The sequence below is a fragment of the Stenella coeruleoalba genome (genome assembly GCF_951394435.1).
Source record: "Stenella coeruleoalba genome assembly, chromosome: 8".
NCBI lineage: Eukaryota > Metazoa > Chordata > Mammalia > Artiodactyla > Delphinidae > Stenella > Stenella coeruleoalba.
In genome coordinates, this window is record NC_137154.1 from 98,523,058 (window position 1) to 98,540,375 (window position 17,318).

The window sequence follows — 17,318 nt, forward strand, 5'->3', positions numbered from 1 at the left end:
AAAGGATTTCTGGCCCTCTCTTTTTTTCTGGGTTTATTTGCCTCAGCGCTCTGAGACATCCAAGTCACGCCTTTCCGTTTATATTCTTCTGGACCAAAACGTTAGAATATGAAGTAAGAGGGAAGAAAGCCAGCTGGAGCAGCGGGAGCTCTGCAGTGTCTCTGGCCTGGAGCATCGGCACCCCTGTTCTTACTGCTTCTCAGGCCTGAGCCTGAGCCTCTTTGCTTTCCTGGCCACTCCTCTGGGTCAGCTTTGCTTAATCCACTTCCTCCTTGCCTGCCTGCTGCCCCACCCTCTGACCTTGTTGCCCGGCTTTGACCTCCAGCCAATCGGTATCACCGGACCTGTGGACCTTGATACTTAAAACTAGACTCACGACAGCTCTTCAAGGTGCCCTGAGAATACACAGCCACGAGGTGCAGGGTGCTGGGGAGACAGAGATGAAATGTGCACCCTGGCCACGAAAAACTCAGAGCGCCTCTGCCCTCAGCTCAGTCTGGTCTTTATTGAAAGAGTAAACTCAAGTTGGGGCTCCTGTCTCTGAAGGAACCTCACCAAGAATTTAAAGAAACCCCAGAAGAGAGGAGAGGAAGATGACTGACAGCTTATAAAGTGGCCTCTATGTAGAAGATGCAGAAAAACTAGATATACTTTGTCAAAAAACAGCAACCTGAAGGAGAATTGACAGTTTCCTTCCCCTGACTTCTCTGGTTATAGAATCCTCTCAGCTCATTTCCTGATTCTCATTTACAGTTATACAGAGGTGGTCTTGAAGTGCATTTGGGCACCATGCTGTGCAGAAAAGAGCCTGGTCCTAGGAAAAGGGAGCCTTGGGTTCTGACCCAAGCCATCTTCTCATTGTGTGACCTCATACAAATGCCTCACCTGTCCTATGGGATTCATTGCTTTGGGAAATTTCCCCCCCATCTCATCAGGATACTGTGAAAACTCGCTGTGCATCTATATGTATATGTGTAGATATATGTATATGAAAACACACACATACAATAAAATATAAGCAGCTTTAAAATTTTAAGCAATACATCCTTAGTTACTATTTACTGAGCACCCCTTATATATTAGCAACTGTTAAGTCTTTTATATATATTACCTTGTAGATCTTCACAGTATTCTTGCAAGGCGGCAACCTCTCCTAGGAAGGCAAGGTCACAGAGAATGTTTCCTGTGTATAGCAGCCAGCTCTGTGCCATGTCCAACAGGCTCTGGATCATCTAATGATGACTTCAACAGCAGTAATGATGCTTTCCTATCTGGGTATGTCCTTCCTATATCCGGAATATTGTCTCCAATTGCAACACAGGGGGTCAAGTCCCTGGATATCTTGAATCTACTGTGTGCTGCTCAAATTGCCTTGGGCTTCATTCCTATCTTGTAATGGGGGTGAGTGACGGGAAGGATCGCTGGTGGGAAGGAGGATCAGGGGGCAGTCTCCTCCCAAGGTGTTATGGACGCTCCTAATACTGTGTTAATGGAATCCTTGCCTGCACCAGGCTAAGTAAGTGCAAAAGCCACTTATAATTATGATGTGGATTATATTTCCAGAAGTGAAAATCTGCTACAAGGTAGAAGTATCTGTTAGGAGGTGACTGTTAGAAAATACGCACCAGCCAATCCTCTGTTGCCAAGGGTCCTGTGAGGCCTTCATTGGTTGGTCCAGAGATGGCACCCATGGGCTATGCCAATTAGGGGAAGTCTTCCAGTGGCTTGATGTCTTGAGCCTCTTTTGGACTGCTTCATCACCTGGCATTCACAAACATTTCCATCTCCACTTCTTACCCTTCCTTTCTCCCCACTCCATGCCCCAGCAAGTGAAATTTACTCTGTTCCAAGTACATGCCCCGGGCTTTCCCACTTTTTCACTTTTGCTCAAATTCTTTGCTCCATCTGGAATGCCCATCTGTCTCTTTCTTTGCCAAATTTCTAAATATTACTGACCCTTAAGGCCTTGTGCAAAGTCCTTTTTCTCCATGAAGTCTTCTCTACTCTGTTTGGCTGGGAATGGTCATAGTACATTCTCTGCTTCTTTTTGGTGGAACATTCCTTCTTTCTTCCCGTAGACATACTTCCTGAAAGCTAAGTTCCTATCGGTCTCATCTTTGTATTCTCAGTCTATAACATGTGACTTTGTATGTAATAGCCATTTATTCATTTACTCAATGAATGAATGAATGAACAAATCTTGAGAGAATGTTGAATTGCGTGTGGTGCTACACTGAAAGATGTGCCAGGGGAATTATATTCATTAATTTATTAAACACCTACTAGATTTAAGGTCCTCTTCCAAGATTTATTACAAAATTTATTCTGTCTTAGAATTTGTAGTCTCTAACAAAGAAATATGAATAACAAAGAAAAGAGCTCATCGTCTCCCAAGAGAAACATATTAAACCAAAGTCAAAAATAAATGCATGCTATGTGTTGGATGGAGGAAAGGGTAACTGTGATAGAGTTGCAATTAGGGGGAGAAGTTCCAAGGTCTAACAAAAAGGAGGGAAGAAGGAATGAGTAAAAGAAAGGTGAGTTGTGAGAATACAAATTGGCACCATACAGAACATACACATGCTCTCTAAGACCCTTCCTGGTAACAGGATGCATTTCATAGACCATCCACTGCAGCCTACAAACATCTACTGAGAAAATACCTTGAGCTACATGTTGGGATTACAAAGATCAAAATGGCATTTCTCCTGACCTTGGGGAGCCACAGTACAAATAAGAGCTGTGATGAGCGTTCTACAAAAGTTTGGAGATGCTCTGGGAGGAGACAGGAAGGACAGGGAGGCAGGTGGGCAGGGGGGCTTCACGGAGGAGACAGCCCTCCAACAAGGTCTGAGGAAGCAGCATGTGAGGGTTCAGGATACAAACTCACAAGTTAGCCTGCCCAGGCAGGAATCAGACTGCTCCAACTGGAATCTGATCTCACCATGAACCACTTGTGTAATTTTGATATGTAACCAAGCCTCCGTTTCCCCATCTGTAAAATGGGATAATTATATTTCCTGTACCATCAGAGTCATGATGAAGATTAAATAAGAAAGATCCCTAGGCCCAGACTGATTCTTTATTCAAGATTTAAGTGAAAATGTCTTCTGGTTCACTAAGGAGTTGATTTTTGCTCGGTTGTTTCTTAAACTTGTAGCCCCAGAAGTCAGCGTCCAATGGAAAGGTTGGCTGGTTAAGCACATAACTTTTCTCTAAAGAATATCAAAATTGGGTTAAGTGATTTTACAGCCTGCTAATCACAGATTCCCAAATTGGCACTTACATGAAACGAAAGCTTATAGATGTATAAAGCAGCCCATGCCTTGAAATGAACAGGCTTATTTTCTAGCATGCTGTTGGATGAGGGAGGAGAGAGAGTGAGGGCCTTTATCCAGCTATAGGGACTCTGTCAATTTGGCAGGATGGTTCTGTGTTTGGAAGATAAGGGACTCCTGAGAGCATTCCTACCCTATGGCATTGTTTATCCGAGAGTGGGTGATTTTTTTCCTTGTATTGTTTTCTTTATAGAACTCACTGGCATCCTACTGCAATGAAAGTGTCTGACTGTTTATTGCAGCCCTGACTCTGGGTTAAGTGAGCAGTGGACCATTAAAACTCGGGAGAATGCACGTACGTCTCTAATTGCTGCCTTCAGCAAAATTTCTTTGATGTAGACTTTATGATAGCAATTATGTCAAATTATGCCTGTGTAAACAGTGGGATTGAAAGTAGCTAGAGATTAGAGATTATTAAAGTTGTTTCTTAAAGGGGTGAGAATTGTCTTTTCGTCTAGTAATAAACTCTTGTCGCAAATGAACATTCTGTATTTCGTTGCTAAGTTTTTCTTCTTTCATCAAGATAAGAGGAAAGAGAAGTGGTGAGAAAAGAGCAAGAAAAGAAGGAAGTGGGAAAAAGACAGGAGGGGCAGATTGGAAGGGAGGAGTGGAGAGAGAAAAAAAACATTCAGAAAGAGGGGCTGGGCCTCAAAGTAGCTATGATATCTGAACAATGTTAAGCAGGGCCAAAACATAAGATGTCCATTCAAAAGTTTCCCTCAGTCATTTTGGGAGACCCTTCTGGAAGAGCATTTGGGAGATCTTTATTTAGGTCAGGCATTCTTTACACTTAACCCAGTCTATCCATCGCATATACAATCAGTACCAGACACCGTAGTCTGTGAGTTTTCACTAACTTTTTGCATTAAGTAAATCTCAGCTCTCACGTAGACTGCGGTATCCTGCAGGCAAGGTCCAGGACCCTACATTGCGCTTGTATTCCCTCTGCAGTGCTTCACAACTCTGTCCACATGCGCTCAGACAATGGGGTAAATAGAGGAGGCATCACCTCAGCTGAAGGCGCCGCCCTCTGTACCCCACCCGCCACACCGGCCACACCACTCCCAGGGAAGCTCTCTGCCCATGATGCCCAGCATCCCGAGGGAATATTCAGCAAACGCTTTGCCTGGCTTCACCTTCCCATTTCCTGCCAAGCTGTGGCCCTTATCTTCTTCCAAATGTGTAAAGCACTTTCTCTTGGAAACCCTCCCAGACATCGATATATATTAATAAAAATTCTATAGACTGTAATTAGCTTATTTTTAATTATATCTGCATGTTCTTACTGAATTGTCTGTGTTCCAAAGAAATTTTATTTATGGACACTGAAATCTGAATCTTATATAACTTTCACATGTCACAAAATACTCATTTGATTTTTCCCAACTATTTAAAAATATAAAAACCATCCTTAATCCTCAGGCTCAACAAAAATAGGTGATGAGCAGAATTTGTCCTGTAGCCTTAATTTGCTGAACCCTGGATTAAGTTATCAATCATGTTTACATTTCCTTCAAAGAAAGGATTAAATTTTATATTGTTTCAGAGCTACTGGAAGAACTCAGCATTGATTATTACTATTTTTCCTTTTTTGAGTTAATATTGTTTAAAGAGCTCAAAATCCCATGTAACTTGAAAGTCAAGGGTGTAAAATATTGAAATGAGTCTGTCTACATCAAGCAGTCAAGCATTACCAGCAGGATGAAGAGTAAGTGGTGTCTGGTGCCTATTCAATTTTGAGTTGGCACTCTCTCATAAGGCTGCTTGCTCCCCTTACAGGTTGTATCTTCCATGCTTCTTAACCTCTCCGCTTCTGGCATGGGTATCGTCACAAAGACACAGGATCAGAACTCCCTCCACTTCACCTTGCATGTGTCCAGTTCTCCTTCCCCCATCTTGGGAGGAGGGCTCCTTTTCTCTGCCTCTACCTCTGCTCCTGGGCACCCCTTTCCTTGGGGACCTTGCTTTATGTGTTGTCTCCGCCTCTTCTACCTTCTACAGTCCCTCCTCCACTGGATCCTTCCCTCAGCATAGGTTTGTGCTGCTTTTGCTTCTCTTTTTTAGAAGAATTCCTCCCTCCCTCCCCAGAAAGCTCACCACTTCCTCCCCTTCTCTTCACATCCAAGCGTTTTGGAAGAAGTCGGCCCATCCTCAGTGGTTTGCTTCTCTGCTTCTGTAACTAGGGATCTTATTTGTCCTTGTTTTCATTTATTTATTTCAAGGTAAAAATTGTCTTATTGATTTTTCTTTGCTCATAAAAAAAGCAGTATATTTTCATTTAAAAGTTCATACAATATATAAAGAAACTCAAAAATAACAATAACCAATAACTCCAGAATTCAGAAACAGTGGCTGTATGCACTGCTGGGTTCTTCACCAACAGCTGTTTCCCTACATCTTCCTTCCTGGCAAAGTTTGGTGTCTACTTCACCCCACACCAGACCAGTGACATATCTGGTCTTGTTTAAACTTTTTGGTCTCAGGACTCCTTCACACTCTTAAAGATTATTGAAAACCCAAAGAGCTTTGGTTTGTGTAGGTTATGTCTGTTAATTTTACTGTATTAGATGTTAAAACAAATTTTTAAATATTTACTAATTCTCTTAAAAAAACAATAATAAATCTGTTGCATATAACTTTTTTTATGAAAAGTAATATATTTTCCAAAACAAAAAAATATTTGGTGAGAAATGTGGCATTATTTTACATTTTCGCAAATCTTTTTAATGTCTGGTTTAATAGACACCTGAACTTTCATATCTGTTTCTGCATTCAATCTGTTGTGATATGTTGTTTTGGTTAAAAAATGTATGAGAAAATGTGGTCTCACAGACAGGTGGTTAGAAAAAGGAAGGGTATTTTAATACTTTTTTTAGGTAATTGTTGATATTCTGATTTGGTACTATATCAAAACTCAAAAAGTGGGATATAGAGAACAAAATACTGGTTACCAATGGTGAGGGGGAAGGAGGAAGGATAAGGGTAGGGAATTAAGAGGTACAAACTACTATGTATAAAATAAGCTACGAGGATATATTGTACAGCAGAGGGAATATAGCCAACATTTTATAATGACTATAAATGGAGTATAACATTTCAGAACTGTGAATCACTATGTTGTACACCTGAAACATATTATACTGAACATCAACTATACCACAATTAAAAAAGAAAAAAAAACAGGAATAGAAAAAATACCCTCAAAAAGTGGTAGTTTCATATCTATAAACCTTTTGCATTTTCTGTACACTTGTGAGAGAATGAGAATGAAAAAGGAAAAAAAATCTTAGTATTATAATGAACATAGTTTTGACCTAGAGAGGCCTCTGATACGGATCAGGGTCCCACAGGGGTCCCTGGAGCACACTTTGAGAATCGCTGGTCTAAACCAGTAATACTGTTCCCTTTACCAGTGGTTTAGGATGGACATGTGACCTGATTCAGACAAACGAGAAATGAAAGGAACTCTTCAATCACTTTGGAAAAGTTTCCTCAAAGATAAAAACGGTCCCCCAAGAAGACAGAGCTATGCTGCTTCTGCTGGTCAATGTCACGTTTTTGTGTTTGTCTTGGCTTTGCAAGGGGAGGTGCCTAAGGATGGCAGCACAGACACCACACAGCCAGAACTAGCCTTGACTTACTTTGACTCCGGTCTGAGAGTTTTGTGAAATTAATTTTACTTAAGGAAGGAAAACAGGAAGGAAGCTTTGGGGGACATCCTTCCAGACTTTTTTCTAAATGTTTATACACGTACATTGATATTAATCTCTGTATTCCTAGCACTTAACTCAGTGTATTGCCTGCTACATCTCAGTGCTTAGTAAATGTCCTTTGAAGGAATAAATAAATGAGCATGTGGTGTTTATTGACTGACAATTACCTCTCACTCTGTTCTTTGTGAGGATGAAGAAAAGCAGATCCCTCTAAGAATGACATGTTTCCTGGGTGCAATGAGACATATTTAAACAGATATCTGCAAAGAAGGCTATTTTCTCCATTTCTGGATACTAAACACCCCACCTCCCCAGCATTCTGTATCCTGAAGGAATTCAGGCATTTGCCTAACACAGCCTGAAGATTTGGAACTTTGTGCTCATGTAGTGATTTATAGTTTACAAAGTGCTTTCATGGTTATTTCAGTTAGTCCTCAAAAGTCAGGTTATGATGGAGTGCTATTAACCCTCATGCACTGTTGGTGGGAATGTAAATTGGTACAATCACTATGGAGAACAGTATGGAGGGTCCTTAAAAAACTAAAAATAGAACTACCATATGATGCAGCAATCCCACTCCTGGGCACATATCCAGAGAAAACCATAATTCGAAAAGATACATGCACCCCAATGTTCATTGCAGCACTATTTACAATAGCCAAGACATGGAAGCAACCTAAGTGTCCACCAACAGAGGAGTGGATAAAGAAGATGTGGTATATATACACAATGGAATATTACTCAGCCATAAAAAAGAAAGAAATAATGCCATTTGCAGCAACATGGATGAACCTTGAGATCATCATACTAAGTGAAATAAATCAGAAAAGACAAAAATCATGTTATTACTCATATGCAAAATCTAATTTTTTAAAAAAATGATACAAGTGAACTTATTTACAGAATAGAAAGAGACTCACAGATTTTGAAAACAAACTTATGGTTACCAGAGGGGAAACGTGGCGGGGAGGAAGGAAGGGATAAATTACGAACTTGGGATTAACATACACACACTACTATATATAAAACAGATAACCAGCAAGGACCCACCGTAGAGCACAGGGAACTCTACTCAACACTCTGTAATAAGCTATATGGGTAAAGAATCTGAAAAAGGATGAATATATGTATATGTATAACTGAATCACTTTGCTGTACACCTGAAACTAACACAACACTGTAAATCAACTCGACTCCAATAAAATTTTTAACAAAAAAATTTTAAAAAGTGGAAACTGGCAATTTACTATTTATATGAATAATGGTAAAGTGAAGAACGTACTAATTCTCTTCTCCCTCCTTCCTTATTAACAAAAGAGAATACATACAAAATTTATGTGAGGGTGGGAGGGAGGCGCAAGAGGGAGGGGATATGGGGATGTATGTAGACGTATACCTGATTCACTTTGTTATACAGCAGAAACTAACACAATATTGTAAAGCAATTATACTCCGATAAAGATGTTAAAAAATTTTTATGTGATATAAAAAGACCAGCTTATAAGCAAAAAGAAAAAAAGAAAAAGATGAGGAAAGAGGGGCCAAGAGAGGTTGAATGGTTCAAAGTCAGACTAGAATTGCAAGTCTAGTGTGCTTAGAGGTTGAGCTCCCAGAAACTCTGTCAATGGCTTTGTCATCATGGGCATCTGTCTGACCACCCCGGGGTGGGAAGGGAAGAGGTACAGAGAAAACTGGCCTTTGTCCCAAGCCCCACACCCTGGGAAGTTCAGTGAGGTGAGCGAGAGTGGCTCTGGGATCTGCCTCAGCTGAATGGCACTAAAATGACAAACCTTTGTTTTGAATGTCTTTACCTGGAGGTGAAATCTTCCACTGGCTGACTGGGATATTAAATATGGACGAGGCCAGGGACATTTCTCACCCGGAGCTCAATGGGAACTGGCAAGTGTCAGACTTGAAATTTATCACTGCAACTCCCAGGCCTCTGCTGACCTGGACTTGAAGGCTCCAGCCTGGAAACAATCCAGAATTAAATGCTGACGACTAACTCAGGGAGAGAAAGTATATAAACCGCCTGAGCAGTAGCAAAGGGACTACGGTCTTTACCTCCACTGTGGGCAAGTAGAAGATAGCCCAGCCGGCGCCCAAGACTGGCCTTCTCATCCTGCCCTGCCACTATTTTGTTATGCAGCTCTAGGCAGATGGCTAACCCTCTCCAGAACTAGGCTTCTGTATTTTTAAGAAGAATTAGATGGTCTCAAAGAACATAGCATCTGAAAGCATATAAACTACATAAACTTAAGTCCATTTCTTTAAACAGAAAGACATTTACTCATATAGTAAAAAATGAACTGTGGGTTACACACATATATTCAAAAAGTTTATAATCTCACAGATGAGATGTGTAGGTGTTGAAAACAGTCATTCATACCTGCTGCCTTGGTTCTTACCTAAGCCCTGGATCACTTGGCTGGCCCCACACTAGGCTCTCAGCATCATGCCTGGGCCTGATCTACACACATAAATGCTTCTGAATGAATGAGCATGAATAAGAGTGCTCAGGCTTTATGTCTTGTGGGATAGCCTGATGTAACAGAACAAGACCCAGAGTCCAGTACACCTGGTTTCAATTCCCAGCTGTGTGACCTTGGGCATGATCTCTGCTACTTCTCCTGTCAAATGGGATCGGTGTGGAGCGAACATCACTTGTGTGAGCTGTCTGCAGCAGCCCTGAGCCTGAGGCAGGTGCCCGCCATGTGGTAGCTGCTGTCTGTAACACGGGACTGCATAAGGTAAGCACATCAGAGCTTTGGATAGCAGTGAAGATGTAATTATTTCATGTTGGGGTAATCAGGTCAGATTGCTAGGGAGGAGTATTTAAGTAGGGCCTAGAAAGAGGGTCCCCAGTTAGGTCAAGATGGAGAAAGGGATACAAGTAAAGGACAGCAAAGGCAGGAGGCAGGAAGGTGCAGTGAACGCTGAGGCAGTAGAAGGGAGGATGGTTTGTCTGGACAGAGATGCTACTGAAAAGGGAAAGTGGGGCAGCTTTTTCAGGATTCCAAGTGACAGAGCATTTGGACTTTATCCTATGGAAAATGGGGAGCCTTTGGAGGTTTTGGGCAGAGATGTGATGGGTTTAAGAAGCTACATTTCTATAGGATGAGTAACAGAAGTTACCAGGAGCTACAACTCAGAGAAAAGATGGGTACAAATTTCAAAGATGGACTTTGAAGCAGGCGTCACTGAAATCATTCTACGCAGCTGCTATGGCTGATACACTCAGTAACACTAACCTCTAATAAAAGGCTTGGAAGATGGAAATTGGAGTCATCTCGGGTTAGGTGGGGTAGGACAAGATGACTTCGGATACATTTTTCGGGAGGAGGGAAATTCATGGAAGGATTTCTGGCTTTCACTGCTGTGGAGTTGAAATGGATTAGTCATGTTAAGATCCTGAATGTGGACCTACACTCAGAGTCTTCTGGGACCCCAGGTGACAAGACAACTTTCCGTGAAAAAGCAGCATGTTCTTTACCCCTGAGTAACACTGATGTTGAATTACAATCCCTGAGCACAGGTAAAGAAAGATGAGAAAGAAAAGGAAAATGAAGGCACAAGGAAAGAGGGGGGAAAGGGAGAAAAAAGAGGAAGGTGCTGGAGAGAAGAGATAAGAAAGAAAAAAAAGTGGGTCAGATCTGGGACAGAGACAGCTCTGCTCACAGTGGTCATGCCCAGCACTGCCCAAGGCGCCTGAGCTGACAGAGCGGAGACGGGAGGCTAAAAGACTATATAGTCAGTTTCATCTTTTTGGCTGTAAACAATTCAAATGGAAAATGTTGGATGAGACTCCACTGGCTCAGTTTGGAGGGAGGAGGTTTATTCATCAGTCTTGGAGCTTTTTCACTTCTGGGGACTGTCACCCATGTCAGATCCATCTGGACATTTCTGAGGTTTTTTTGTTTGTTTCCTTTTTTTTTTTTCCCCAAATGCCTTTGCCAGGAAGAATATTTAACACATTTCGATGTAAGAAAGTAGGACACAGAGGAAGAAATTGGGTGTTAGCATCAATTTCTTCCTTTTTCACAAAGCCCAAGTGTTCTTATGGGATCATTAGGTCTGTTAAATAATTTATGTCTCATTCATTCATTCTTTTATTCAACGACTATTCAACAAGGACTTGGTATGTACTAGGCACCATACAGGTTACTGTTTGTTGGGCTTCCAGCAGGATCACCTATGCCATAAAGATGAGATCAAGCACTGGACCAAAGACCTGAGAAGATACTGCAAGACATTCCCTTAGTTACGTTTCTGGTAACAAAACAAAATGCAAGCAAGACACAAAGCTCACCATCACCAGTTCCCCCTTACAGGGCTCGACAATTCTGCCTTCTCTGTTTTCTCCCGGTACCACCCATCCTCTTAAGAAGTACTTAAAAGTACTTCTGGGGCCTCCCTGGTGGCGCAGTGGTTGAGAGTCTGCCTGCCAGTGCGGGGGACACGGGTTCGAGCCCTGGTCTGGGAAGATCCCACATGCCGCGGAGCAACTAGGCCCGTGAGCCACAACTACTGAGCCTGCGCATCTGGAGCCTGTGCTCCGCAACAAGAGAAGCCGCGATAGTCAGAGACCCGCGCACCGCAATGAAGAGTGGACCCTGCTTGCCACAACTAGAGAAAGCCCTCGCACAGAAACGAAGACCCAATACAGCCAAAAATAAATAAATAAATATTTAAAAAAAAAAAGTACTTCTGCTCAAAAGCAGCTGCTGGGTTAAATAATCCCACTTCTTTAGTAGTCAACCTTAAATCATGATTTTCTTTTTGTTTCACTCCACTTTCCATCTTTATAACTCTCTCATTTACAATGGTTGCTTGTTATTAAGTCCTTCCTAGGCATCAGGCCTTTTGTTTTCATTACCTTTAAGACTCACAACAACCTCTTGAAAGAAATGGAGACTCAGCTGGGTTTCATTACTTGCCTAGAACACACAGCTAAAAAGCAGCAGAGTCGGGCTTTGAACCTTCCTCTGTCTGACTTCCCAGAGTGGACTCTTTGCCAGACACAACATGGCCTCCCCCAACTCCGACCTGCGAGTTATTCACCCCCTGCTCTTGCCCTTGCCAAGAAACTAGAGAATTTCAATCAAGAGACTGTACCCCTTGGTTTTCTATTAATAAATGTTTGATTGATTCTAAATGAGCTGTCACTATGCTTTGGAGTGAGAATTACAAGTGGCTCGGCTCCATAAGCAGATTGTAAATCGACAACCACGTGCCTCAAGCTGTTACTGTCACAACAGCTGAGGACGAAGAATATTTAATTATGGAGATGGGGAGGAAGGGGACCAGAGGGTCTCCGGAGGGAGCGTCAGGCGTTCCCGGCCTTACCTAGGCTTCAGGATCGAGAAGCAGTCTTTGTTCTGTCTCTCCAGGTTTTTTTGATTTTTTAAATAAAATCTCCTTAAGCCAAACCTCCTTATTGCATTGAAAAATGGTACGAGTTTGGTTTCTCTAGTTTTCGTGGGAAACAGGAACATTAAAGTGTGAACTCCAATCATCTATGAAAAACACTTGCCGGAGGACCTTGGCTCAGATCTGCAAGCATAACGCATTTCAATAGTTTTTTTCTTATGAGTAGCTTGAGGTTGTCTCCCTGAATTAAGTTCCTGAAGCTCACTGGCAGTGGCACCTTGCCCGTGTGAGCATGGTCCTGACACGCCGCAGGTGCGAGAGAGGCGGACGGGCATCCTGTGGGCGGTGGCGCCAGTGCATGGTCGTCCTCACGGGACTCGGCAAGGGGTTCCAGCCATGAGGCTTCGGTCATATCACTTAACTTCTTTACGCTTTGCCGACCTCACCTGTAAGAGGACCACGATGGTGTCCTCTACCCCTGGGGTCCTGGTACCCGTGACAGCACGGGTGTCGCACCAGTGGACGCCGGCCATAAGGGCGCCTGGTGTGAAGGAGGAAGAAGCCCCTCGGCCAACGCTACCTTTCAGGGGCCCGCGGGCGGGGCGGGGGGGTGGATGTGCAGGATCATAAACTGGTGCCCCTTCTCACTGGAACACACCCTGTGGGGGGAGGGGTGCGGCTGGGGGAGGGGACGCAGGCCGACCTCCACTCCCACTGGCGCCCTCGGCAGAGCCCAGCCCCCACCCGCACCGCTGACCCCTTGAGCGGGCACGACCCATCCAGTTAGGGTTCCTGCGCTGTTCTTAGAACTTTTTCTTACCACATTTCGTCAGCCAGTACTTACTGTTCCCAGTATTATTTACCATATGTTCATCGCTACCCAGGGAAACAGATGAGACTGAAAGGACTTTAAACTTCATATTGTCACCAGCAAACCCATTCACAATTCCCGGGAAGCAAAAATAGAATCTGGGTAATAAAGTCTAACCTTTTCCTTTCCTTTGTGCTCAGTCTAGTTCCGCCTGCTCATAGGGCGCCGCGTGCAGAGGCCGGCCCCCAACACTTCAGAGTTCCTCGTGGGCAATGCTGACGCCCACGCGCCAGCTCCCTGGGCCGTGTGCGAAAGGGCTGCGTGAGACACCACGATTCAAGATGGTGGCGGAGCGCCGAGTGCAGAGACGCTGCCCGCGCCCCCGCTCCCATCTGGAGTCTGCGCAGCAGAGCTGCCCGACCCTACAAGAACCCCGCCCCTCCCGCTCCCGCACGGGACGCTATAAATCAGCCCCGCCCATCACCTGTCCCGGATGCGTGTGCTCTAGAGCCCAAGCTGATACCTCTCCATTCTCTGATCAAAGAATAAAGCTTTCCTTTGTTTCTCAGCAGAACTCAGTGTCACTCTACTGGCTTGGATGACACAGGGTTGGAGAGCCCTTGTTGGGGCCCAACTCAAGAAGGTAGGTAACAAAGTCATTACCAACGAAAGGAACGTGTTGTCCCACCTGTTTGCATCCGGTGTTTGAGAAGATCGTAGCCACTGATGCGAAGTTCCTTATGGCTGGTTTGGGAACAAGAGTGTGCTGGGGGCAGGGGGAGGGTAGACAAGTGGCTGGGGTCCGTGAAACATCACTCAGAGGTCAAGGTTTCGAATGTTTCAGATCTGCCTGAAGAAGCAGATGTGGTGGCAGAGCTCAAGGTCTGGAGTCAGGAAAACCAGGTTCCAGCCCTCATGCTTCCGTGATCATGGGCCAAGTCTTCAATGTCCTGTTTCCTCATTTAAAACATCTGGGTTATGCTCTCTCTCTTATGTATGTTACAGGGCTTTGAGTTTCAAACAAGATAATTCAAGGAAAAGTGCTGTAAATTCTGCAAGGCACAATTTCTGGGGAAATTGCCCTTTCTCCTCTCAGTGGATTTGTTAGGTTTGCAGAGCAAGAAAGCAGGCTTTCGGGCTGCAAGTGTCATGGGGGCAGGGGCCCGAGCTTCACCTCATCTCTTCAACTTCACGTCATAGCTTCTGTATGGACGTGGGCCTGGCTGGGTGTCACGTGCTGTTGGGCAGCACCCGCTGGACCTCGATGGACCCATGAGGTGAGGGCACACTTTGGGGTGGTCACCCTGCATTGCAGGTAATGCTTAGCTGCCTCTGGTGAAGGCTGGAGAACCCTTGGAGGCAATCTTTGCATTTCTTGTTCTGCCAAAAGAGTGATCGTCGTTGAAACTTATGGTGAATGGGTCATACCTAATACCTAGATTCATGCAAATTCCCAAAAACAACCTTAGGGGAACCTCACCTGAACTCTCAAACCCTCTTCTGTCTTCATGCCAATATGCTCATGTGTTCACAAAGCTGAACCATCACCACAAACCCCTGCAGGAAAAGTATAACAGTCGGGTTACAAAGAAAGTGATTAATAGTTCATTTTCATAAAGTCTGTCTGCGTCCAACACTGAGATGCCAAGAATCTATGACTTCACCTTTTTTTTCCTGATGCATGCCTAAAATGCATGACTGGGCGCAGTTCCACTGGGAAACTAAATAAATCAGGAAGACAGTTGCCTGTGAGATGCTGAGAATTTAGAATTCAAGATAGCTCCAACTTTGATTTGCCCTTCTTTTTCTTAATGGATGTTCTCTTTAGTTTCCATGGATTTGTGAAATATATATCATTTGTAGTTGAATCTACCAGTTTTTCCTGTAAAGCAAGAAAAGGTTATTATTATTTTTTATTGTAGTAAAAGAGAAGCCCGGAGAAGGTAAGCAATTTGCTTGAGGCCCCCCTCCAACACGTCTGTTTAATCAATGAAACGTGCGGGCCAACAGTGAGGTAGAAGTTGGCAAATGCTTGGCCACCTTCTTTCACTGCCTTCCATCTTCTGGAACCAGTGAATAGGCTGATTAAGCTGTGATGTTAAGAAAAGCCTGGATCAGGCATTCTCTCATGAGGGCGACTTAGCTCCTGGGAAGTGCAATTATGAGTAGAGATGTCGGTTTAAACGTTAGCTTTGGAATAAGAGAAATGCAAACCATTTTTCTTAACTCCAAATTAAGAAACTCTCTGATGATATAGGAACCCTCATGTAGAATATCCAAGTATGAATGGCAATGCAATGATGAATTGCTCTTTTTCACAATGGTCTAAGAGTGAGAAACAATGCACTAGGAACAAAAGCTTAAGTAAGAGGGGACCAGGAAGAAATCCTTGGACACAAGTGGTCTGATCTACGTGGTGGCTTGTAAGTCCTGCCTTTTGTCCTGAATTTTAATTTTTCTTTTCTTTTGAATTTCACTGTATAGGCCACACACTGCGCTGAGCAAGTGCCTCTACTGCCCAGAGCAAGCTTTCACCTGAGCTGGAGCAGCTCGGACTGTTAACTCCCCCTGGCTCTGACCACTCCAGCACCACACGTTCCCACGGAAGGTGCTTGTGTTCACACGGGGCCTGAGCTTGATCTACCCGTGGAACCATCTTGCAGGAAAGATTGCCCAGTTGGGAGGACTTTGGGTGTTTGGTAACTGACCTTCTTTGCATTGGCTTCTGTACCAATGTTTCTCGACTGGGAGCGATTTTGCCCCCCTAGAGGACATTTGGCAATGTCTGGAGACATTTTAGTTGTCACAACTGGAGTTGTTACTGGCGTCTAGTGGGTAGAGGCCAGGGATGCTGCTAAACATACTATGATGCACAGAACAGTCCCCCACAGGAATGATTGGGCCCCAAATGTCAATAGTGTCAAGTTTGAGCAACCCTGTCCTGGACCAATGGAATCTTACATTCTTTTCTAAAACAAGCAAAGTGTAGTAGGGTTACAGCGCAGTCCGTACCACACTGGTTTTAGTCTTGTAAAAGAAGACCTGCCTACCTCTATTTTGATAATCCTGCTGTATAAAAAACAACCAGAGAACCTCAGTGACATAACACAATAAACTTTGACTTTTGCTCCTGAGGCTAGAGGTCAGCTGGGCAATTCTGCTAATCTGGGCCTGGCCTGGCTGACCTTAATGAGCCCACTCAGGTCTCTGCAGTCAGCTGCTGGTTTGGCTGGGAGCTGGCTGGTTTAGGATGGGTTCACTCTTATGCCTGATGGTTGGTGAACTGTCGGCTGCGGTGACAAGGGTGACTGGACCACGTGGCATGTCGTCATCCAGGGAGCTAGCCCAGACTTTTCACATGTCGGTGGCAAAGTTCAAGAGAGAGAGAGAAAACACGCGAGGCCTCTTGAGGTCAAGGCTTGGAACGAGCACATCACTCCTGATGACTCTATTAGCCAAAGCGAGTTCCAAGATTCAAGGCACGAGAAACAGACTCTACCTTCTCATGGGAAGAGCTGCAAAGTCAGTTGCAAAGGGCAGGGATGCAGGGAGGAGTGAAAAATTGCAGACATTTTTGCAACCAATCTACCTTACGCTTCTTCTCCAATTCTAATTTACACGTATCCTTCAAAATCTGGTCGAGCAGTGCCTTCCCCAGGAAACTTTATCTAACCCCTCCTCTGTCCTCGCATGGAATCCGGGCTGACAGCTCTCACAGCTCTCTTCATACTGTGCCACCGTCACGGCATGGCCACTGGCCGGCCCCCACTCCACCCAAAGCCATCTTGTGCTCCGTGCCTTCAAAGGACCATGAATGAGCGAGTCGTTTTCTTTCTCTGTATGTGGCCTAAATGTTTGGTAAACCTGGCTGTAGAGCATGAGAGCTTGAATTGTGGAGTGAGAATGCCTCTGTTCCAGTCCTATCTTTGCCTCTTACTACGTCCAGCCAAGCAACTAATTAATCTATTTCTCTGTACAGTATGAAACAGCACATCCTCCAGGGGCTTGGGAGGACGAAATGAGAGAATACAGGACAAGTGCTTGGAAGAGTGGCTGGCCCACCGCAATCCTCAGTAACGGTAGCTT

At 44.1% G+C, this 17,318-nt stretch overlaps 1 protein-coding gene across 3 annotated transcripts in view; it reads right to left on the minus strand.

The window, feature by feature from the left end:
- Positions 1 to 13,601, minus strand: part of CLMP (CXADR like cell adhesion molecule) — a 124,699-nt gene extending 111,098 nt beyond the window's left edge. For all 3 annotated transcript variants that reach the window (XM_079930193.1, XM_079930191.1, XM_079930192.1), the window contains exon 1: positions 13,410 to 13,601. The gene's annotated coding sequence lies outside the window, so the exon portion shown is untranslated. The remainder of the gene's footprint in view (positions 1 to 13,409) is intronic.
- Positions 13,602 to 17,318: the final 3,717 nt, after the last annotated feature.